This window comes from Sapajus apella, unplaced genomic scaffold (assembly GCF_009761245.1).
Source record: "Sapajus apella isolate SASKATOON/1434 unplaced genomic scaffold, GSC_monkey_1.0 scaffold37, whole genome shotgun sequence".
Classification (NCBI taxonomy): domain Eukaryota; kingdom Metazoa; phylum Chordata; class Mammalia; order Primates; family Cebidae; genus Sapajus; species Sapajus apella.
The window spans coordinates 1616530-1641715 of NW_022436977.1; the positions used below are offsets into that span (position 1 = coordinate 1616530).

At 41.0% G+C, this 25186-nt stretch overlaps 1 protein-coding gene across 11 annotated transcripts in view; it reads left to right on the forward strand.

Moving 5' to 3' along the window:
* The first annotated feature begins 6966 nt into the window (after nt 1–6966).
* The window catches only part of HERC1 (HECT and RLD domain containing E3 ubiquitin protein ligase family member 1), a 234247-nt gene continuing 216027 nt past the window's right edge, over nt 6967–25186 (forward strand). For 10 of the 11 annotated variants that reach the window (XM_032297748.1, XM_032297756.1, XM_032297752.1 and 7 more), the window contains exon 1: nt 6967–7095. The gene's annotated coding sequence lies outside the window, so the exon portion shown is untranslated. The remainder of the gene's footprint in view (nt 7096–25186) is intronic. The other variant, XM_032297750.1, reaches the window with a different exon arrangement.

Below are 25186 nucleotides of genomic sequence, written 5' to 3' on the forward strand. Positions count from 1 at the left end.
GGAAGCCAGTCTGTGTTAAGATAAATTGAAGCAAAGGCAGCAAAGAAAGCAAAGAAACAAGAGAGTTCCTGGCTCCAGAAGTTCCTGAAGCCTTGGTTCATTGCCCTATCCTAGTTTGACATTTCAACCCTTTTTTTGGATACCTGGAGCTAATTCTTCTTCACTTTTGCCTAAGCAAGTTCAGGTTGGGTTTCTGTCACTTGCAACCAAGAGTCTTGGAAAACAAGCACCACAGAGCCACAACTAAACTGGATTCCCTGCTGATCCTGAGAACACTTTTGCTTATCCTGTTCCTTGTGCCTAGAATGTGCCTTATTCGCAATTTAACCACTCAACTTCTAAGAACTCTTTTCTGGCTAGGTGCAGTGACTCACACCTATAATCCCAGCACATTGGGAGGCCAAGATGAGTGGATCATTTGAGGTCAGGAGTTCCAGACCAGCCTGGCCAACATGGTGCAACCCTGTCTTTACTAAAAATAAATTTAAAAAATTACCTGGGTGTGGTGGCGCATGCCTGTAATCTCAGCTACTCAAGAGGCTGAGGCAGGAGAATCACTTGAACCTGGGAGGCGGAGGTTGCAGTGAGCCAAGATCGCACCACTGCACTCCAGCCTAGGCAACCCTACACTCAGCAGCAGTATAGAGTGAACAAGAAGTCAGGCACCTAACTTTATAATTCTGCTCATACAACTAATAGGAAATATAGAGGGACAGAATTAACTATAAGGATATAGGGATAGAATTGTTTATTATTTAGCTATCTTTTCATGGATATTTATCTCCATCTATAGTTTTCAGACCCCTAAAGGACATGGGCATACTTCATACAGTTTATAGTTCTTATAGGGCAACACAGTGAGATTCTGTCTGAAAAAAACAAACAAAAAAACAAAAAAACCCCCAATTTCTCATTAACTGTCCCTGATCCAACCTGCTGTAATTTAACTGTATCTCATCTAAGCCCTCCAGTCCTTTCTTAAAAGAAGAAAAAGGGATACATACCTCTCACTGTGCTCACAGCTTTCTAACTGGTGTTATAAATATTTATATATCCTGAAGCTTGATAGAGTATGGAAAAAAGGTAAAATTATTTATATATGCTTCCCATTATTTTCTTACCAGAACAAAGATGTGCCTAGTTCATGGATAGCACTCTGTAATTGTTAGTTCTCTTCTTCTTTCTCTTCTCCCTACGTAGGCTTTTTCCCCTGTAGCATCTTTTTCTTCCCCCAGCATCAGCATTCCATTCCCTGCTGCTGAGTGAGAAAATGTTCATCTGTGTCTGCCCCAGGGTATTGTGTTTTGATGAAACAACACTAACAAACTGTTGTAAAAATAATTTATCTAAAAATGGTTATTGCATTGTAGGGCTAAGAAATAGCTAGAAAGGGAAGTCTTTAATACTGTTTAGATGGTGGGTTGTCCTAGTGTATATAATATTTGATTTTAGGATATGGATTTCAAATAGGAATCCTAGAAGATTTGCATTTAGCAAGAAAGAACTCCATTTCCAAAAGAACCAACTGCCAATCTTATGATCCTATTTTTAGTATCCCTACTTCCCTTCAAACCTCTTTGGCAGATCAATTATCTGTTAGTGAGAAAGGAGGGAATGAATGTGTTTTCATATGTAGATACATTTTAATAAAAATTCTAGGCAACTTTTGTGGCTTGGAGGTTGGTGTTTTGAGAATACCTTATTATCAGAATATGTAACTTTTGGTATTTAGCTGTCAGCTTCCCTCTCAGATTCTACCACCTGGATGAAATTCTCTCCAGAAGTCTCCTGAGTTCTGAGAATATTTGTTTTTTTCTGTACTTTCTCTTAGTTAATATCATATTGCTTTTTATCAAAGCCTATTTTTTGTGCAAGTCTTTATCTTCCAGAATTAATTTGGTCTTTGGGTTTAGCCAGTTTCAAATTTTACTTGTACCAAGAGAAAATTGTCATGGTTATGCTTTGTTTAAAGAATGATATGTGCAGGAAGACCTACTAAAATCCCTATTACAGACCTATAAATATCAAGTTAAAATGTTGCTCTTCCTTGATATCCTGCTTCTCTGGAAAAGCAGCAGTATAGAGTTAACAAGTTTCAGAAGTCAGGCACCTAACTTTATAATTTTGCTCATACAACCAATAGAAAATATAGAGAGAATCAACTATAAGGATATATGGATAGAACTGTTTATTATTTAGATATCTTTTCATGGATATTTATCTCCATCTATAGTTTTTATACCACTAAAGGGCATGGATATACTTCATACAGCTTATAGTTCTAGCATAATGTCTTGCACATGGTAGGCACTCAATAATTGTGAGAAATGATGGATTGATACACTATCTTGGAGTTTCTTTGTAGGGAATATGATTATGAATAAAGTATTAATAGTTAGCTCAAATCCTTTTGTATTGTAAAGAAGCAGAGTACAGATGCTCTTCCACATACGATGGGGTTATGTCCCAATAAACTCATATCATAAGTCAAGTGAGGCTGGGTGTGGTGGCTCATGCCCGTGATCCTAGCATTTTGGGAGGCTTAGGTGGGAGGATTGCTTGAGTCCAATAATTCAAGACCAGCCTGGGCAACGTAGCAGACCTCATTTCTAAAATAAAAAAAATTAGCTGGATGTGATGGGATGTGCCTGTTGTCCTAGCTACTTGGGAGGCTATGGTGAGAGGATTGCGTGAGACTGGGAGGTTGTGGCTTCAGTGAGCTGTGACTGCAACAACAACAACAAAAGTCCGTCTCAACAACAACAAAAGTCAAAAATGCATTTAATACAATTAACCTATTGAACATCATAGCTTACCCCACCCTAATTTAAAGTGCTCACAACACTTACATTAGCCTACAACTGGACAAAATTGTCTGGCAAAACAGGACAATACAGTGTTGGTGATTGCGTGGCTGACTGGGAGTTGCAGCTTGCTGCTACTGCTCAGCACTGTAGGAGAATATCCATATTGCCCGGGAAAAGATAAAAATTCAAAATTTGAAGTACAGTTTCTACTGAATACATATTGCTTTCATACCGTCTTTAAGGTTGAAAAATCAGAAGTCAGGGACCATTTCTATAAATAAACCATAATTGAAAATAAGGTATGTGTTATCATATTTTGGAAATGCCTCTTAGGCTCTGATCTGCAATATTACCTGGATCAGAAAGACTGTCCGAGGGAACTATTGGGGACCAAGTATGTGAGGTGGAATTAATTCTTTTTCTGTTGTTTAAACACAAGCTGTAAGAACAAAATGTTTCTAATTAAGATACCACTGATTTTTCTCTCCATTAATTCCATCCTTCTTCCAAGCTAATGGGTGTATATAATGATTTCACATCAAAGACTCTTTTCTAATGGTTTAGGAGATATGAGTTTTATTAGAACCAAGGAGAATTCACAGCCCACAACAGAGTAATTTGTTGAAGTTATTTTGGAGTTGATTTAGGAATCACTCTTCATGAAATGTTCTGAATCTTCATTATGTATGCTTTCTTTCTTTTTATTTTTTTAAGACAGAATCTCACTCTGTCACCCAGGCTGGGGTTCAGTGGTGCGATCTTGGCTCACTGCAACCTCTGCCTTGCAGGTTCAAGCAATTCTCACTGCCTCAGCCTCCTGAGTAGCTAGGATTATAGGCACCCACCACTATGCCTGGCTAATTTTTGGTATTTTTTAGCAGAGATGGGGTTTCTCCATGTTAGCCAGTTGAACTCCTGACCTCAGGTAATCTGCCTGTCTCGGCTTCCCAAAGTTCTGGGATTACAGGCGTGAGCCACCATGCCTTGCCCATTATAGAAGCTTTCTAAACCTCCTCCAAAAAGACTTTCAGCTTTTTTTTTTTTTTGCGACTTTCAGCTCTTTTTGCACTTCCTCTGGTTTGCTTGCTCCCTCCCACTGTACCCTTATCACTTGCACTCTCCTCATATCATATTATAATGATCTATTTTCTTCCCTCTCTTCGCATTAGATGATAAGCTCCTTGAGGGCAGGTATTTAAGCTTGTTCAATATTATCTTTTGTGCCTTGCACAATGCTAGGCTTATGATAGGCATTCCACAAAGATCTGTTAAATGAATGAATGAATAATCATATCTTGCATTTAAATAGTGCGACAAATATGGTTACAAAGTACTTTCCTATGTTATTTGACTCCCATGATACTCTCTGGCAGGTACTGGGTTTTATTATCATCCCTATTTACAGATGTGAGAGTAGGCTCAGAAAGACTGTGTAACGACAGGGCAACGAGGCTGCAATTTCTGAAGCTACCAGAATTCATGTCCGTGGATTCTTGTTCTGGAGGTCTCTTCTGTTTTCAGAGCGATTTGTTTCCTGAGCCAAGTGCCAAGGGTAACACAAACTTACTCCCCAGAGTCCGTTTACCTCTGTTGCTCTGCCTCCACACTTCACTGTTCTAATGGATTTCTTCACTTACAATTTAGCACTAATGTTTACTTAGGAGGTGCACATTTCCTATATGCATATGAAAGATGAAAAATATGTATTCTACTCTTCATTCTCCAGTTCTTTTGCCTGGGACCTCCCAGCTGTATTGTGGGACTGTGGAATATGAGGCACGAAGTGGGGGTGAGGTGTGTGAGGGGAGGAAGATGTGGCTGGCTGGTATGGCCAGAGTGTGCTGCTTAGAAGGCTATCAGAGCAAGGGCTTGTGATATTGAGGCTTTGGCTGTGGCTCTGAAATTCCTCTATCCACTCCTCCCATCTACAACACTTTTCTTTAGGGAAATCTGAATAAAATGAACTGGTGGGGTTGGGAGAATAATGCCGACAACAAGGTTCCAGCATATGTTGATTTGAGTATGCAACAATGTTTTGGCCTGGTGCGGTGGCTCACGCCTGTAATCCCAGCACTTTGGGAGGCAGAGGCAGGCAGATCATTTGAGGTCAGGAGTTCGAGAGCAGCCCGGGCGACATGGTGAAACCCCGTCTCTACTAAAAATACAGAAAAATTAGCTGGGCGTGGAGGAGCACACCTATAATCCCAGCTACTCAGAAGGCTGAGGCAGGAGGATTGCTTGAACCGGGGAGACACAGGTGGCAGTGAGCCAAGATCACGCCATTGTACTCCAGCCTGAGCAGAAGAGTCAGACTCCGTCTCAAACAACAACAAAACAACAACAACAGCGTTTTGGGAAAGAGTGGTGTGGTCAAGGTGAGGCTTGCTAGTAGTTAGGGCATACTTGCTGACACTAACAATATTTGCTGACTGTATGCAACTGAACACAATTGTATTCAATTCTCTTTTATACGCAGCTCTGAGGGTAGAAGCTAAGGAGAAAATAAAAGAGGGACTCGATTGGCCTTTAAAATAAGCTGTCCTTTTCTTGAAATAGAATGGGCAAAACCAGTAGTTTTCCAAATTCAAGAAAAACAGAATGTCATGATATTTGTGAGTGCCATGGATGATTACATCAACAAATTAAAAGAATGACACAAAGCTTGTTGCTTTTGAGTGAGCTTCACACACAAAACCCAGATCATAAAGCACTAGCAACAGTGACATCACTCCCCATATAGCTACTCCCTTACACCGTTTACCAGAAAGACACATTTTACATAGAAACTTAAAAACTACATACACAAGACCCACCACTTAATGAGTACTTAATATGTGACGTATGTGAGCTTCTATGTGAGCTTTACATATATTTTACTCCTCAGAGGAACCTTGTGATAATAAGAACCGGTATAATAAATTGACACCTAAGGAACTGAGGTTTGGAGGGCTCAAAAAACTTGCCCAATGTCACAATCTGGGGTAAGTGGGATTCCAGAGTCCCCACCAGTGTCTGACAGTGAAGCACATGGATGGCTCCTCGCTCTTGGACTAAACTGCCTCATGTGACACACAAACATATATCTAACCATGGGCAAGCACTTCCTTGTCTGTCTATACCGTAATTTCTTACGCTTGTGACACATTCATGGCTTGTATGTTGTGTGCTTCTTCTACGCCTCCAGTTAGCTCGCAAACTTCTGTAAGGCAGAGACCAGCTCTATTTTTTGTCCCCGTATCATTGGTCGGTTACACATAATTGGTGCTCGGTAGAATATCTGGAAGGTGACAGGATAAAGGCGGGAGTGCAGGAGTAAAACCAGGTTCAGAAGGAGGAAGAAGATGATTCACTGAATAATGTCCACTTGGACCTATGTTAGGCGCTGGGGATACGGTGAGAACTGAGCCAGTCCGTGTCCTGATAAAGGATGAGGTCATGATCAAGAACGTAAGTCACCCAAAGGACACTTTCCTCAGTGTTCCCCAGCAGAAAAGAAAACCGAGGAGCTAGGCCCCGCGACGTCCGCAGGGTTCAGGCAGTCTCGTAACGCGCAAAGAAACGAACGAGGTAGAAGTAGGTCAAAGAAACGCTTTCATGTGATTGAACTTGGCCGGCCGCAGGGCCGGAGGGCCCGGGCCCGCTGCGACGGGAGATAAAGAGCTCGGGGCGCCGGGTGCAAGGCGGAGATAAAGGGGTGTGGCCCCGGCCCGGCTGCCGGCTTTCACACGTGTTACCTCGCCGGGCCGCTCCCGGACGCCGGGCGGTGGGGTCTTCGCTGCCCACCACGAGGAAAACGGGGCGCACCGGCTGGTGCCCCACTCCTCACCGCCCTTTGTGAAACGCCCCCAATTGTGCTTCATCGGCGGAGTCCGGTCCCCTCGGGCGGTCAGGACTGTTCGGATTCCGCGAGGGCTGAAAGGTGAGGGCCGCGCGGTGGGAAAGTGTCCCCAGCACCTAGGTTGGCTCCCCTCGCGCCCAAATCCTCTTCCTCTTTTCGCTCGACCCCGGCTCCGCCTGAGTCGCGTTCCTCTCAGCTCCCCTTTTGCCTCCCGCGCTGGGCACGCGGGGCGGGGCGGGGCGAGTGCTCCCGGCTGCGCGAGAGTTCCGTCCAAATGTCGCGAGAGCCGCCTGCCGCCGCCGCTGCTGCCGCCGCCTCTTACGTCTTTCCCTTTGACAAGTCGCTGCTGCTGCAGCAAAAATAAAGGACGTGGCCGCCGCAGCCTCTGCCGAGCCGGGCTCGGGTCGCCGGAGCCGCGCCCCACCCCCGCCAGCTTCAGAGCCGCGTAAGGTAACGCATCCTCCACTGTCCTGATCCTGTGTGTGTGTGTGCTTTTTAGGGCCAGCTAGGGCCGTTCCGGGACTGCCGCCCAGCGGGGCTGCTGAGGTCCCAGGTGGGCGGCAGGCGAGCTGTGGGAGCCTTCCCGGCGCGGCGCGGAGCGGACCCCGGCCCCAGAGGCCTTCCTTCGCCCGGGCGCCTTCGAACAGCGTAGAAGCTGAGGCGACCGCGGAGAGGGCCGAGGGACCCGCCCCTCCAGCGGCTGACCGCGTCTGTGCCTCGGCCCCGCGGTGGTCGCGTCTCTGACCTTCTGTCTCATTCCTTTATCCGCTGACCAGCGCCCCTGCCCCGGCTGGGGCTCGGTCCGGGGGCGGCGGCCCGCTCCCTCTCAGCATCCGGGAGAGCCGCGACCCCGGTGTCCCCAGGCGCCGGCCGCCTTTAGCGGGGTGGAGGCTGAGACGACGTGTCTCTCTCCTCTCCTCTGCCTTCGGATGGGGGCAGCTCATCATTTGCTAAACCTTTCTCCAAATCTCCCGCCCCGATAAAACAACAAATTATAAAGCCTTTGCCACCGGGAGGCGAGGCGAGGCGGGGCGCATTGTTTAGGCTTCAGTATGAGATGAGGATGATGATGGTGATGACAGGAGCTGCCCCGGGAAACACGGTGAAGTGTGTTCTGTGATGGGTGGCAGGTTACTGGGAGACACGAGGAGAGGACAGGAGCTTGTACCACCTCTCCCAGGAGGTTATGTAAAAGACATGCTATCTATATTAGAGAGCTGTGGAACACAGGGACAGATTTGCCTTAGTTTAAGAAATGTCTATAATACCTAGAAAATAGGGATAATCAAATGATAGGAATAACAAATCTGAATAAACTAACCCATTTTGTAACTCTGTCTCCAGAGGTGGCATTTTATGGTTAGCATTTTGGTGTATTTCCTAGTTTCCTAAGACACATTTTTTTTTTTTTAATCCTTGGATCGGACTTCCCCATTCTATATATGTTCCAGAAATGATTTCTTTGAATCATTCTCTGGCCTGCTTGATGAAAACTGGCCACTTGTTCATAATCACTGGCTTTACTCTGCCATAACTATCCTTTTCATTCAGCCCTTTTCCAAAATGATTGTTAGCTAAGTGATTTAAAAAATCAAACGTTAAAACAGTGTCTGTGTGGATCTAGTACATATGTGTATATTATATTTTTACAATTCTGCTAGTGGTGGTTGCTCAAAATGGGGCAGTATTTGTGGAAGGCAAAGAAACTGTGATTATTCATAGTGGGAAGAAACCTATTTACCTATTTACCTCAAGGTTTTATAAAATTGATTTCCACTGGATATTTTTAGACCAAAGTTGTTCTGTGACATTGTTAGTTTCATAGTGCCTGTTGTGATTAGTGTGGGATGAGTATGTACCTTTGATATGTTTCCATAGCCTGTATTTATGCAAGCAAATTTGAGTGTCCTAGGTGCCTGTCTTAGGCATCAACGTACGTATATATGTACACACACACACACACACACACACACACACACACGTATTCGTGCACATTTTTGTATTTGGAAGTGAGTTAAGATGTATTGCTGTATTATTTGAGAAAAGATAGCATTAGGTAAAGGCAAAGAACAGTCGTAATATTTCCCCCAAATCACATGACAAGATTGTGTGGCAGAATGAGATATCTAGGGAGGGTGGAAATCTGGAGCCTTTTAAAAATAGGATAGATTTTCATCTGGGGTTGTTGTTATTGGAATGGATTAAATGGCCTATTAAGGCCTCTTGTAATTCTAAACTTTTATGAATTTTGCTTTCCCTAAGGTTATTATCATTTTGCTTCTTAAATTTCCAGTCATGCTGTTTGCATGTGACACATCCATTCATTTGCTGGTTATGTATTCCATTTCCAGTGCAGGCACCTTGATGGTGCATGGAAGAGAAAGCAAATGTAAATGCGTCACTTAATCTGCTTATTGATATAAACATCTCTTGAAAATCTCACTTAAAGGAATTTCAGAGGATATGTTGTTGATTGGACTGGATTGGTTAGTGGAGGATGCAAATAATAAATAGTAATACCATTGCAACATCCCAAGCATTTCTTTTTCCCCAAAGAGTCATACTAAATACTCTTAATATTTGAAATAGAAAAAAAAAAAAAAAAAAAAGAAAAAAAGGCTGGATATATTGAAGAGCTGATAAAATTCAGCTTTTCAGATCTTAAAATGATGATAATGATGACATTGTGGCTTGGAGAGTGAGGAGAAGTTTTGTGTTAGGATAAAAACAAGCTCGGGAAACAAAATTTGAGTTTTATAGTTGGATAACTATGTAATAACAAGTAACAAACTTACTATAATCTGTTGAAGATAGTTTTTAAAATGGTAAATAAAACTTTGGGCCAGCCTTAGTGGCTCATGCCTGTAATCCCAGCACTTTGGGAGGCCAAGGTGGGAGGATGGCTTGAGCCCAGGAGTTCAAGATCAGCCTGGGCTGGTGAAACCCTGTCTCTATGATAAATACAAAAATTTGCTGGGCATGGTAGTGCATGCCTGCAGTTCCTGCTGTTAGGAAGGCAGAGGTGGGAGGATCAATTGAGCCTGGGAGGTTGAGGCTGCAGTGAGCTGTGATTGCATCACTGTACTTCAGCCTGGGAGAAAGAGTGTGACTCTTATCTCAAAACAACAAAGCCCCACACAACTTTGGCTTAACATACACACGAAATATATTGTTATGGGCACGTATTACAGATTATCATGATGTTGAAGACATAAAAAGTTAGTCAAGTCATTTAAAAAGAAGTTTGCAAGGCCAGTAAAGTCACATCTATTGGCATTTTCTTTAACTACAAAGAAACATAAAATCGTTATTTACTTACTAGATGTCAGATCCGATTTTTATAATTTTAGTTTGTTCTGATGTCACTTACTGGGCTCTCTAAATTAATGGGACTATTAAAATTCAGATGAGATCCTTGAGCAAGAAGATAGGACAATTGTATCAGGTGATTTGTTGATGGATTTTATTTATTTTTGATGGTTTATTTAGAAATAATGTTAGACTTACAGAAAAGTTGCAGAGATAGTACAGAGTTCTTACATACTCTTCACTGAGCACCTCCTAATGTTAACAACTTACATAATCATAGTATAATGATCAAAACCAGGAAGTTACCATTGGTACAATTCTATTAACTAGAGTGCAGATTTCCCTTGAATGTAACTGGTTTTTCCCTTAATGCCTTTTCTTCTGTTCTAGGATCTAATCTAGGTTCCCACATTGCATTCAGTTGTTGTGTCTTCTTAGTCTCCTCCAGTCTCTGACAGTTCCTCAAGTTTTGTTTTTCATGACCTTGACATTTTTGATGAGTACTGTTATTTTGTAGAACATCTTTCATTTTGGGTTTGTCTGATGTTTTTTCTCATGATTTGATTGAGGTTAAGCATGTTTTGCAAAAAAACTGCAGAAGCCATGTGTCCTCCTCAATGCATCATACTAGGAGGTACATGGTGTTGACATGTGTTTTTGCTATTGATATTTTAACTTTGAACCCTTAGCTATATTCTTCATGGTAAAGTTACTATTCCTCCCTTTTTTTTTTTTTTTTTTTTGAGACGGAGTTTCACTCATGTTACCCAGGCTGGAGTGCAATGGCGCGATCTCGGCTCACCGCAACCTCCGCCTCCTGGGTTCAGGCAATTCTCCTGCCTCAGCCTCCTGGGTAGCTGGGATTACAGGCACGCACCACCATGCCCAGCTAATGTTTTTGTATTTTTAGTAGAGACGGGGTTTCACCGTGTTGACCAGGATGGTCTCGATCTCTTGACCTTGTGATCCACCCGCCTCGGCCTCCCACAGTGCTGGGATTACAGGCTTGAGCCACCGCGCCCGGCCTATTCCTCCCTTTATTGTTCATACATATCTTGGGGGAGATACTTTGAGACTGTGAATATATAGTTTCTCCTCAAACTTTCTCCCATTGATTTTAACATCCATTGGTAGATCTTGTCTGTAACAGTTATTACTGTGGTGTTTGGCTAATCATGATTTTGTATTTCCCTCATTCCTTCTACATTTATTAATTGGAATTCTTCTGTCAGGGAGAGATGCCCCCTTTCCCTCATTTATTTATTCAACTATTTGTTTATATCTATGTGTTCTTATGGGTTTCTATTTTGTTCTATGAGTTATAATCCAATACTAGTATTATTTATTTTGTTGTTCAAATTGTTCTGGGTTTGGCCGTTGGAAGCTCTTTCAGGTTGGCCTTTATGCTTTTTCAAGCACTTCCTTATATTCTTGGGCCACAGGCTGTTCCATGCTCATCTTATTTTTCCCTACACCAGTCTTGGAGTGATTACTTCTCCAAGGAGCTCTGGTTTCTTTTATTGGAGAATAGTATTTAAAAATCAAAATCTGTATACTCAATATGAGGAAGGAGACCCTTAATCACCTTTGGCCTTTTATATTGCATCTCAAAAGGAGAAGTTAGAAGTTAGCCAGAGGAGGGACCGGTTGTCTCTGCCAGCCCAATGAAGGATAAGACCCCTACTGCTAACCACAATCCCATCTATAGATCACTGATAGGGTATGTAGGAATCTTTCTGAAAGCATTGTTTTTGCTTAAACAGGATCAAACCCCCACCCAAGTTATGTACCCCATGCCTATTCCGTGGATCAAGACCCCTTCACATGTAATTTCTAGAGTTGTAAGCCCAAGACCCTTTCACATAGAGTTGTAAACCCAAGACCCTTTCACATGTAATTTCTAGAGTTGTAAGCCTTTAAAAAGGCAGGGACTTTCTTTGTTGAGCTTGGCTGTTTGGCAACTATGCCGCTGCTGCTACCGGCCGAATAAATCACCCCTTCCTTCCCAGTTTGGTGTTCAAGAGGTCTGTCTTGAGGCTTTTCCTGCTTTAGGGATATTTATTGGAGTATTATTGCTCCTAAGACTTCAGTCGACAGAACTAGGGAATCTATCAGTATGTTATATATATTTACGTATATATGCAAAACTATGTGTGCACACACACAAACATACTGATATTTCTTTCCTTTTTGAGACAGGGCCTCGCTCTATCACCCAGTCTGGAGTGCTGTGGCAAGATCATAGCTTACTGCAGCCTTGAACTCCTGGGCTTAAGCCACCGTCTCACCTCAGCTTGCCAAGTACCTGGGACTACAGATATGCGCCCACCATGCCCCGCTATTTTTTTTTATTTTTAGTAGAGAAGAGGTCCTGCTATTTTGCCCAGGCTGATCTTGAACTCCTGAGCTCGAGTGACCCTCCCACCTCGGCTTCTCAGACTGTTGGGATTCCACACATGAGCCACTGTACCCTGCCTAGATTTCTATATATATTTAAAACCATGGGTTCATATTGATACCTATTCTAATCCAGTACCACAAAGTTCATTCTGACCTTCTCCCTTTCCTTATTTGTAACATCTGTCTCTGTTGGAAACCTGGCTTTCATAAAATAGAGTATACTCACTTATTTGTTGACTTCTAGAATCCACATTAGGTGGTTACAGATTGCTACCCTGTACCTTAATGAAAACATATTTAGTAATTACAGTGTTGGGTACCAGCCCCCACCCTGTTCGTGGGTGGCCTTAGTCCTGGTGGTGACAAGGGATTGAGAAAAGGAAATAAAGACGCCAGTAGAATTTTACTGCATGGATCCAGCATTGGTCCTGAGTTCTGGTTTCCACAGGCTTTTATTGGGTGCATACACTTGTTAATTGATGGGTGAAGGGGGGTGATCAGGGGAGGCCTTGAAACTATTGGGCGAGGCTTGAGATTATTGTGGGCAAGATAGCGGGGGTGGGGGGGGTGGTGGGGGCGCGGAGGAGAGGTGTGGTCTGCAGCAATTCTTAAGCAAAACCAGAACCCTGAATTCAACCACTGGTTGCTATCAAGGTGCATTTGCATCAGAAGCATAGTGGAGAAGAGGCCACCAGATCTGACCACACCCAACGCTTCAAGGGGCTTTCATCTCCAGGGCATTGTGGACACAGAGCAATCAATCAAAATCACTCCATATTTTGAAAACATAGACATTCCAGTTATCTCTGCCCTGCAAGGCTTTTCTTCCTTGCAAGCTCCCATCTGCAAAGACCCTCCTGGATCTTGTGAGCCGAGGTCGCCCCCCTTCTCACAGATCTTGCACAAGTCTTCTTCCCGAGACCCTCATGCCACCTCCATGTTGAGAAGGCATTCTTGGTACCAAAGCAGTATTTCCTGCTCTGCAACCACCCTCTGCGTTCCACGGTTTTACAGTGCTCTCAGATGGTCTTTACCTTAGGCCTCCTGTTGCCGCTTGATTTCTATTTGACATAGCTTAGTTCAGGGTATAAACTTCAGTGTACAATAAGCAAAGCAAGCTTATAATTATTTAACTAGAAATAACATAGGTCTGCTTCTGGCCATCTTGACCCACATTAGAGTTTTGTATATATAGTTATTTTGGTCTTTAGCCTTATAGTATCTAGTCAAAATAGTTTTCCAAAGTTATTAGGTTAGATATTTTCTTTCCCACTCCCTTTAGTTAATCTTATTCATCCCTAATGCATTAGGTTCATTTGTTACTGTTACTATTCCTTTTTGGGTTCCCTCTAACCCTGGTTGGTTTTAATTGTTATTATTTTTTGGCATATGAAACATTACGGTTACTAAACACTGCTACTAAACACAACTACATAAAAAGGTGTATTGAAAATGTCACTCTCTCCTTGTTTTTACTATCTCCTTTCCATCCCCCATCTTTGTTTCTACCTCTTGCCCATGCCCTGTGGGTACACAGTCTCTTTAGTTTCTGGTTTGTCCCTTCCTTTATTTCTGTTACACTAATGAAAATATATGTGGACTTTTTTAATATTCCTTTTCTTCTCATACAGTTACTTGTTGTCATACAGTTCCTTATTGTCATACAGTTCACATACCATACAACTCATCCTTTTAAAGTGTACAGTTCAGTGGTTTCTAGTATATTCACAAGGTGGTGCAACCATCGCAACTATCTAATTCCAGAACACTTTCATCACCCCCAGAAGAAACTCGGTATCCATTAGAGGTCACTTCCCATGTCCCCTTCTCAATCTACTTTTCTGCATGCATTTGCCTGTTGTGGATGTTTTGTGTTAATGGAATCATATAATATGTGGCATTTTGTGCTTGGCTTCTTTCACTTAGCATAATTTTGCCAAGGTTGATCAATGTTGTAGCATGTATCAGTACTTCCTTCCTTTTGATAACTGAATGTTACTGCATTGTATCAATATACTACATTTTGTTCATCCATGCATCAGTTGAGGGACATGGTTTTCTACTTATTAGCTGTTATGAATAATGCTGTTCTGCACATTCATGTACAATTTTTTTGTGTGAACATATGTTTTCAATTCTTATGGGTACCTAGGGGTAGAATTGCTGTGTCATATGATTACTCTATGTTTAACTTTTAGAGAAACTTCCAGATTGTTTTCCTATTCCCTTTTTAATGTGAAGAGTATATTATATACTTTTGCACTTTACCTTTTTCACTCAATAGTATACCCTGGAAGTGACTCCAAATCAGTTCATTCTTTTGAAGAGATATTCCTTTCATATTCTTTTTTTTTTTTTTTGACACAGTCTTAGTCTGTTGCCCAGTCTGGAGTGCAGTGGAACAATCATGGCTCACTGCAGACTTAATCTCCCTGGGCTTAAGGGATCCTCCTGCCTCAGCCACATGAGTACCTGGGATTACAGGTGTGTACCACCACACCTGGCTAATTTGTTGATTTTTTTGTAGAGATGGGGTTTTGTCATGTTGCCCAGGCTGGTCTCAAATTCCTGGGCTCAAGTGATCCTCCCACACTGGCCTTCCAAAGTGTTGGGATTATAGGAGTGAGCCACTGTACCCAGCCTATTCTTTTTTACAGCTGTGACTTGACTGTATAGATGTATCTTAACCTCTTCAATTATTCATCTATTATGGGCATTTAGGTTGTTTCTTATGTAAATAACCTTGTGCATAGTATTTTGGTATTGCTAGAACTGTATCTTCAAGGTAGATTTCTTTTTTTTTTAGAGATGGGGTCTTACCTTGTTGGTCAGGGTGGTTTCAAACTCCTGACCTCAGGTGATCCACTCACCTCGGCCTCCCAAAGTGCTGGGATTACAGGCGTGAGCCACCATGCCTGGCCTTTCAAGGTAGATTTCTTTAAGTGTGATTGCTGGTTCAAAAGTTAAGTGCACATGTGGTTTTGTTAGATATTCCCAAATTCCCAAATTTTCCTCCACAAATGTATTGATTTGCATTCCCATCAGTAATGTATGAAAGCACCAACAGAATATGTTGTCATCCTTTTAATGTATATATGTTTTTTGCCAGAGATAAGTGATTAAAAAAACAGTAGCCATTCTGGTGACCCCTTGTGGATGGGTGCTTAATGCTTGCAGGTGGTGGGTTCTTATAGCTTGAAAATGAAATACATTGCCACTAATACTGCATTCATACATGTAACTTGTTATGTGCAGGTGAATTCCATTAGTTCTGGCCTAGTCAGGATTGCTCATTTTAACATTTTGCATTTAATGGAAGTGTTCCATTGATGTATGGTACCTGTGCTCTAAAATACGTGTGGATTTTAACAAAGGATAAGTGAAATGTAAGAATATTTCTTCCTCTAGAATATGTGATACAGTAGTTATTGGTTCATTTATTTTGAACAGTATATACAGTACATATTGATCTCCATAGTATGGTAGTACTTTGGACCAGTAATGGCAGTATGTTGGAACCTGTCATAGTTACATAAGGAAGAAGGGCAGTTGTAACGAAAATTAAACTGTGAGTTGAAAGTTCTGGGTTAGGGCAATCCTGTTACATTTTACTGGTGCCAGAAAACTAAGACAACATGAAGAAATCTCTATCTTATAGAGTAACAAGTACTGTCCAGCAGGACTGGAAATTTACGTTCATTCCCAGAGAGAGCACTGTTCCAGGTACTTGGAACACATTAATTGACAAACAAAGATTCTGGCACTTGATGAGTTTATATTCCAGTGGTTTCTTTTTAAAAAATTATTTGGCCGGGCATGGTGGCTTATACCTGTAATCCCAGCACTTTGGGAGGCTGAGGTGGGTAGATCACCTGCAGTCAAGAGTTCGAAACCAGCCTGGCCAACATGGTAAAACCCTGTCTCTACTAAAAATACAAAGATTAACTGGGCATGATGGTGGTTGCCTGTAATTTCAGTTAGTTGGGAGACTGAGACAGGAGAATTACTTGAACTCAGGAGGCGGAGGCTGCAGTGAACTGAGATCATGCCACTGTACGCTGGCCTGGGCGACAGAGCAAGACTCCGTCTCAAAAAAAAAATTATTTTTCTTTCTTTCTTTTTTTTTTTCTAGTGGTTTTCTAATGAATTGATGTTCCCAGAAAAATAGATGCTGACTGCTGATTGTGAATGGAACCAGCAAAGGTCTGGGATAGTCTTAAAGTACAATCACTTTTGCTGCTATAAAAACTTCAAATAATACTTCATTTTACTGATTACAAAATAAGCCCACAAGAAGACACAGGATGGTAACATATTATTCACCAATCTCTTCTCTCTAATTTTATTTATTTATTTCAGGCTTACTTATTATATAAATTTAATGCGTACACATGATGTTTTGATATACATAGTGAAATGATTGCTGTATGTAATAATTTAACATACCCATCATCTCACATAGCTACTTTTTTTGTGTGTGCTAGGATAATTTAAAATCTACTTTTAGAAAATTTCTGGTATATGATACACTAATATTAATTTTTTTTTTTTTTTTTTTTTTTTGAGACGGAGTTTTGCTCTTGTTACCCAGGCTGGAGTGCAATGGCACGATCTCGGCTCACCGCAACCTCCGCCTCCTGGGTTCAGGCAATTCTCCTGCCTCAGCCTCCTGAGTAGCTGGGATTACAGGCACGTGCCACCATGCCCAGCTAATGTTTTGTATTTTTAGTAGAGACGGGGTTTCACCATGTTGACCAGGATGGTCTCGATCTCTTGACCTCGTGATCCACCCGCCTCAGCCTCCCAAAGTGCTGGGATTATAGGCGTGAGCCACTGCGCCCGGCTACACTAATATTAATTATAATGCTCATGGTGTACTTTATTTTTTGAGACAGAGTCTTGCTCTGTCACCCAGGCTGGGGTTCAGTGGCACCATCTCCGCTCACTGTAATCTCCACCTTGGGTTCAAGCAATTCTTTTGCCTCAGCTATCTGAATAGCTGAGATTATAGGTGTGCGCTGCCACATCTGGCTAATTTTTTGTATTTTTAATAGAGATGGGGTTTCATTGAGTTGTCCAGGCTTCTCTCACACCCCAGGCCTCAAGTGATCTGCCTGCCTCGGCCTCCCAAAGTGCTGGGATTGATTATAGGCATTAGTCACCACACCCAGCCCTCATTCTATACTTTAGGTCTCTAGGTTCATTCATCCTACATATCTGCAACTTTGTTCCCTTGACCTACATGTCCCCTACTCTCCCAACCACCGTTCTAGTCTCTGTTTCTATGTATTTAACTTTTTTTAAAGATTCCGCATATAAAAAATGATTATTAGGTTCTCTTTTTTGTTTCTATATCTGGCTTTTTTCACTTAACACAATGTCCTCCAGGTTCATTCGTTTTATTGTAAATGGCAGGATCTCCTTTTAAAAATTGGAATAATATTCCAAAGTGTGTTTGTATCACAATTTCTTTATCAAACCATCCACTGACAGACATGTAGATTGGCTCCACATCTCAGCTAGTGTAAATAATGCTGTAGTGAACATGGGAGTGCAGACCTCTCTCTGAGATGCTGCTTTTATTTCTTTTGGGTTAAAACCCAGAAGAGAGATTGCTGGATCATATAGTTGTTTTCTTTTTAAGTTTTTGAGAAACCTACATACTGTTTTCCATAATGGCTGTTCCAATTTACATTTCCACCAACGGTATTCAAATACTCCCTTTTCTCCACTCCCTCATCATCACTTATCTCGTCTCTTTGGTTATCACCATTCTTTCAGGTGTGAGGTGATACCTCATTGTGGTTGTGATTTGTGTTTCCCTGATGATTAGTGATGTTGAGCACATTTTAATATATCTTGGCTATTTTTATGTCCTATTTGAAGAAATGTCTATTCAGGTCCTTTGCCCATTTTAAAATCAGGTTATTTATTTTTGCTTTTTTGCTATTGAGTTGTGTGAGTTCCTTATATATTTTGGATATTAACCCTTTATCAGATACATAGTTTGCAAATATTTTCTCCAAATCCATAGGCTGCGTTTTCATTTTGTTAATTGTTCTTTTGCTGTGCAGGAATGTCTCTCATTTTAAATGATTCCTAATAATAGTAATGGAATAATATTAGTATAGTTTCTTTTTTTCTTTCGACTGGGGTTTCATAAGAAAATTAAACCCAAATGCCCAAAGACATTCGGACACTTGTTATATGTAAAGAATTAACCTCTCTCCAATGTATCTAGGATGGCACTAGTTATGTACCATCCTTGTGAGAATTGAGAAAATATTCACCCTGATCATTGTCTGTGTTCTGAGGTTCAGATAACAAGCCCCAGTTGAGAAAGGTCATGGGCATTGTCAGCAGTTAGATCTGTTCTTTTTACCCCCCTCTTCTTTCTACCAGTTAGCAGAATGATGTTAGGCAAGTCCTAATCTCTTAGCCTCAGTTTTCTGATCTGTAGAATGGGAATAATTAAGACTGAGTATGGTGGCTCACACCTGTAATCATAGCACTGGGAGGCCAAGATGGGCGGTTCACCTGAGATCAGAAGTTCAAGGCCAGACTGGCCAACATGGTGAAACCCTGTCTCTACTAAAAATGCAAAAATTAGCTGGGCGTGGTGGCAGGTGCCTGTTATCCCAGCTTCTTAGGAGGGTGAGGCAGGAGAATGGCTTGAAACCGGAGGCAGAGGTTGCAGTGAGCCCAGATTGTGCCATTGCACTCCAGCCTGGGGGACAAAAGCAAGACTTTGTCTCAGGAAAAAAAAAACCAAAAAACAAGGAATAATTATAGCTGCTACGTAGGATGTGAGAATGAAATAAACAAAATCTTCCACATCTATATTTATTTAGTTCTATGTCTTTAAATACTATCTATATGCTGGTTGACTCACATTTATGTCTTCAGCCTAGACCTCCTCCCCAAGATTGAGTGTCATAGTTAATCTGCTTGTTCTCGTGTGTAAGTGGGAGCTAACTGATGAGAAAACATGGACACATGAAGGGGAACAACAGACACTGGGGCCTTTTGGAGAGTGTTGAATGGGAGGAGGGAGAGGATCAGGAAAAAAAACTAATGGGTACTAGGCTTAATATCTGGGTGATGAAATCTGTACAACAAAGCCCCATAACATGAGTTTACCTACATAACAAAACATCTAATAGACATCTGAAACTAAATTTGTTCAACACAGAAGGTGTGATTTCTATTCTCATTATTTCCTCTGAATCTTCTCTTAGTATTAATAAATGGCAGGACCATTCAACTAGTTGCTCAGGCCAGAATCTAAGTGATCTATGATTCTTCTTTTTCTTTATATCATATAACTAGTGTATTAGCAAATCATCTTGGCTCTATTTTCTGAATACATTTCTAATCTGATCATATTTTGTCATCTCTGCCTTATGCTGGTTTAAACCACCACCATCTCCTGTGTGGGTAAATCGTAATAGTTTCTTATCTGGTTTCTTTGTTTTCTCACTTAACCTCTTATAGGCTGTTTTCGATTTCATAACTAGAATGACCTTTTCATATGTTAATCACTCCTTTATTTAATACCTCAGATGACTTCTAAATTAAATTAGAATTATTATTTTAAAATAATTTTTTTTTGGAGATGGAGTCTTGCTCTGCCATGCAGGCTGGAATGCAGTGGCATGATCTTGGCTCACTGCAACCTCCATCTTCTGGGTTTAAGTGATTCTCCTGCCTCAGCCTTCCGAGTAGCTGGGATTACAGGCATGTGCCACCACACCTGGCTAATTTTTGTGTTTTTAGTAGAGACAGGGTTTTACCATATTGGTCAGGCTGGTCTTGAACTCCTGGCCTCAAGTGATCCACCCACCTTGGCTTCCCAGAGTTCTGGATTATAGGTGTGAGCCACTGCCCGGCTATTTTAGAGTAATTTAAATATTTTAACATTTTAAAATAATTTGAAATATGGTTATTTCAAATTTAAAGAACAGCCAAATTCCTGGTCGTGGCCTGCAAGGTCCTACATGATGTAGTCCCTGCCTCCCTCTCCTTATTTATTCCACTTGGGCTACATTGAGCTTTCCGTATTCCTTGACTGGGCCAGACACGCTCCCAGGGTTTAAAACTTGTTCGTCCCTTCCCTCAAGCTTTTGCACTGCTGGCTAGCTCACATAATTCAGGCTTCTGCTTAAAGAGAGTGCCTCAGACCTCACCCCTGTAGAGAGATCTTCAGTGAATACAGTATAGAAAATAGTGGCCACTCCCTACATCCCCTGTCTCTCTTGCTTTATTTTTTTTGGCACTTATGCTTCCTGATATTGAATTACTTGCCTACCTGGTTATTGTTTGCCTTCCTTACTGGAATGTAAACTCCATGAAAGCGGGAACCTTGGATATGTTGTTTATTCCACTGCCTAGAAAAGTCCCCAGCGTGTAGTAAACTAGGAGTACAACCCCAGGAAGTTGTCTGTGGAGTAAAACTGTCTCTAAATAAGATTAACTGATTTTTTTTTTTTTTTGAGACAAGGTCTCACTCTGTCTCCCAGGCTGGAGTGCAGTGGTGGGATCACGGCTCATTGGAGCCTTGACCTCCCAAGACTCAGGTGATCCTCCCACCTCAGCCTCCAGGTAGCTTTGACTGTAGGCGTGCACCACCACACCCTGATAATTTTTTTTTAGGGATGGGGGTCTCACTCTGTTGCCTAGGCTGGTCTCAAACTCCTGGGCTCAAGTGACCCTCACACCTCAGCTTCCCAAAGTGCTGGGATTACAGGCATGAGCTACCAAGCCTGGCCAGATCAAGTAATTCATAAGCTGAAGGAGGACTATTGTGTCAGTTAAACAATGGTGTGAATTCTTTGCCTTGAGTACTTACATGGGAAATGTTAGGATTTAGAATTTATAACATTATCTAGAGCACATAATTGTTGATAGAGTGTGTTAAGTAGCATGTAAAAAAACTTGAATTTTTAGCTCTTGTTCTTGTTGCAAGTGTTTAAGCTATTTGGTTGTCCGCTAATGATAATGGTAGTAATTGTGTGTGTGTGTGTGTGTGTGTGTGTTTATGTATGTGTGTTTGTTTGTGAGGGGACACGGAATTTCACTCTTGTTGCCCAGGTTGGAGTGCATGGCTCGATCTCAGCTTGCCGCAATCTCTGCCTCCCGGGTTCAAGCAATTCTCCTGTCTCAGCCTCCTGAATAGCTGGGATTACAGGCATGCACCACCACGCCTGGCTAATTTTGTATTTTTAGTAGAGATGGGATTTCTCCATGTTGGTTAGGCTGGTCTTGAACTCCTGACCTCAGGTGATCCTCCTGCCTTGGCCTCCCAAAGTGCTGGGATTACAGGCATGAGCCACCTCGCCCGGCAGTAATGTTAATTTAGCAGTGGCATTTCCTCATGTTTCTGGTAAGTTATTTTTCCTCACTCTAAACTCCTGATTTAAGGTCACTGTTAAGCTGAGCGTGGTGGCATGCTTACAGTCCTAGCTGCTTGGGAGGCCAAGGCGGGAGGATTGTTTGAGCACAGGAGTTCAAAACTAGTCTAGGCAACATGGCAAGACCTTTTCTCAAAAGCAAAAAAAGGATGTCTGTGTTGCTTTTGATTTTTTTTGAGATACATTGTTGTTTTTCAAAAAATACAGTAGCATTTATGGAAGTCTTTTTAAAGTTTTGCTGTATTTTAAGACCTTAGTCACTATACCATAAAACTCTTTGGTCATGGGTACTTTTATGCGATATAGTTCAAGTAAGCAGCCTTGCTAACTGGTAGTATTGGAAATAAGTAGATAACCTAATTTAGAACTAGGAAGATTATGCTTCAGTGTTAATATAATTTAAAAGCATGGTGGGCCATTGTCTTTTTTATAAGGTATTATTGAACTTTCTTACATAACCAAATATTCAGTTATGTATAATGAAATTTAGTAATATGATCATAGTATCTGCTTTCTCAAAATTTGCTTATTCTTTTGGAAAGAACAAGGGATGGAGAATGATGGAAAGATTTGTGTAATTTAATGATGGTGGTGAGGTGGGGGACTAGACAGATGCACATAGAAAGGAATAACACCAGCAAATACTTACTGAGCATTTACTGTGCAGTCACTGTTCTAAGCAGTTTCATGTATTATTTTTTATTTTTAAATTGGCGGATAAAATTATATGTGTTTCTTGTGTGCTACATGAAGTTTTGAAGTATGTATACATTGGGGAATGACTGAATTAGCTAATTTACATATACATTACTTCACTTAGTCATCATTTTTGTGATGAGAACACTTATCCACTCTCTTAGCATTTTTCCATGTATTATTTAACCCATGTTTAAACTTATGAGGTAAAACCTTGTTTGCAGATAAGGACTTTGAAGCACAGAGAGATTAAGTAACTTGCCTAAGATCATAGAGCTAGGAGGTGATGCAGACTGAACGAGAATTTAGAAATGAAAAAGTGTTGGTGGAGACTGTGGGGGGCAGAGCGTAGAAATGGCCAGCCTCAATGACATAGTTTGGGTTGGCTGATCTAAAACCCCATCCAAGTAGTGTCATGTGGGCAGGATCATGCTATAGGGGTGTTCAGGAATCATGGTGACAATGAGACAGAACTTTAGAGACTATCTATTGCTTTGATTTCTTTCTTTCTTTCTTTTTGAGATGGAGTATTGCTCTGTTGCCAGACTGGAGTGCAGTGGCGCAATCTCAGCTCACTGCAACCTCCACCTTCTGGGTTCAAGCGATTCTTCCGCCTCAGCCTCTGGAGTAGCCGGGACCACAGGCATGTACCACCACTCCTGGCTAATTTTTGTGTTTTTAGTAGAGATGGGGTTTCACCATGTTGGCTGGGATGGTCTTGATCTCTTGACCTCATGATCCGTCCACCTTGGCCTCCCAAAGTGCTGGGATTACAGGCATGGGCCACCGCGCCTGGCCTTCTTTGATTTCTTAAAGCATGTTTCTAGTTCTGTTCTGCCAAGAAGAGGAATAGATGATAGAAGAGAACAGTAATTGGTGTAAGGACTGGACTTTGCTATTAAAAAGTGAATATTAGTGAATCTTTATGACTTGAAATATAAAATTTTTCTTGGTAGACCTTGAAACCCGGTGATATTAAGGAGTAACCTTAAGCAAACTGTCTAAAATGCAAATAGAGAATAACAGCTTGCATTTATTTATAGTTTTTTAGTTTATAAAATAATTTTGTAAACATTTTCTTAATTGATATAAATAAGACCTCTGTGAGACAGGCAGGCAGATGTTATTCTCCCATTTGACAAACTTCCATGGAAGAGAGAGGGAGCTGCCTTAGGAATGAGCTCCTGAATAACCTCAACCTCGTTCTTTTTTATGGTACAACCAGAAATGAACTGGTTCTGGTTCTGTAACCAAAGCCTAGAATTTGCTATTTCTTTGTAAAATTTCCAAAGCGTGAGTGATGGGCTTCTATATTTATTGTATGGTGCTGCAAGTTTGACCTCTAAAATAAGTGATAGGAAAAATACTTAATCTGGAAGCAGAAGAGGCACTTGGCATTACGAATGGGCCAAGATGGCTTATGGTAGTTGGCATGTTCTTAAATAAAGTTTTTTACACCAAAAACCGAGGCATTTTAAAGAAATGTTATTTTGATTAAAACTTTAATTCTAATGGCAACACTGTAGTATCTTTTAAACCAATATTTTGACTAAAGCCTATTAGTAGGCTGCAGTAATACTGATGTGGTTTTGATTGTATCATGGATTAGCATAGAGCTGGGGTACTTTACTTTTTAGAACCTGAAAAAGAAAGTCTGGTAACTTCTAAAAAGGCAGATGTATGGCAGTAGTGAAATGTTGATAAAAGTTTACTATGTCCCATTTCTCTTGTTTTGAGAACAGTTTGAAATGCTTTGGTTAATTTAATTTGTGAGATATTAAGGATTTCTCAAAACTCTCAAAGGTATGTCACATAAAGGAATAAAATCCAATATGAATCACAGAATCACTTAGCTTTAAAGTAATTGATTAGTGACAAAATGTGACTTTGTTTTGCAAAAATCTAAGACATTGCTGAATATTTTATATCTTTATATTTGTATTTAAGATGTCTTTCAGTTCTTTCCGTTATTTTTTCCTAGTGCTGTCTTGTACTGCCTCTTTATCACCTCCCTCTTCCTTTTCGTCTGCCATCTGTCGGTTTGGCTCCTTATTTCAGAGTAGGTAGGCAGGAAAGGGTTTTTGTAACACAGGATTAAACTAGTCCTGTTTGGGAGCTCAGTGAGCTGGAGTGCTTATGCACTAACTCTGCTGACGATAAATTCCGGAAGTACCAAAGGCCCATAGGACTAGAAAGACAGCAATGACTCTGCAATATTGTCTGCAGTTTTTTTTCTGTGACTGTTGCTTTATTTAATAAAAAACTTAAAAAATAAATAATACTTAAACACCTTTTTTTTTTTTTTTCCACAGAGTGGTATAAATTGGTTAGCTACTGTTAACAGACTTGTAAATAAGAGTAATTACATAGGAGAGTTTAGCATGTTGACTGATTGTGATGTTCAGGTCAAATGATTCCTTATGGTACTCTATAAATATAATTTGATTTTAGTAAATTAACATTCACTTGTGCCTGACTCTGGATTAATCTGTTATGGGAATAGGTAGATACTATGATAATTCAATTCCCATATAGCATTTTTTCTTATCTTTTTATTATTAGAATATTTTAAATATATATTAATATAAAAGTAGAGGGGTTAGTATAAAGAGCTCTCATGTACCCAGTATTGAACTTCAAGAATTATCAACTTATAGGTAGTCTTGTTTCATCTATATTTCTATCTAGCACCCCTCATGCCCAATCCCTGGATTGTTGTTGTTATT